Raw genomic sequence first — 361 nt, 5'->3', positions numbered from 1 at the left:
TATCCTTCATATGGGAAAAAAAGATTAAAATCTTCTCAGACAAACAAGACATGAAAGAATTTGCCAGCACCAGACCAGCTCTTCAAGAAACCCTGAAGAAAGTACTGTTCCAGGAAAACTAAAGGGCTAACAGACAGAAACAAAGGAATAAAAGGCTACTGTGAAAATAGCCAACTTAAACGTTGGTGCAGATCCAGTTACATCAATAATAACATTGAATGTGAACGAATTAAATTCCCCAGTCAAGAAACACAGAGTGGCTGAATGGACAAAAAAAGCAGAGACCATCTATCTGTTGCCTACAAGAAACCCACCTCATCAATAAAGACATACATAGATTGAAAGTGGAGGGCTGGAAAAA

This window comes from Tupaia chinensis, unplaced genomic scaffold (genome assembly GCF_000334495.1).
Source record: "Tupaia chinensis unplaced genomic scaffold, TupChi_1.0 Scaffold000369_1, whole genome shotgun sequence".
NCBI classification, from domain to species: Eukaryota; Metazoa; Chordata; class Mammalia; order Scandentia; family Tupaiidae; genus Tupaia; species Tupaia belangeri.
This window is presented reverse-complemented; position numbering follows the sequence as displayed.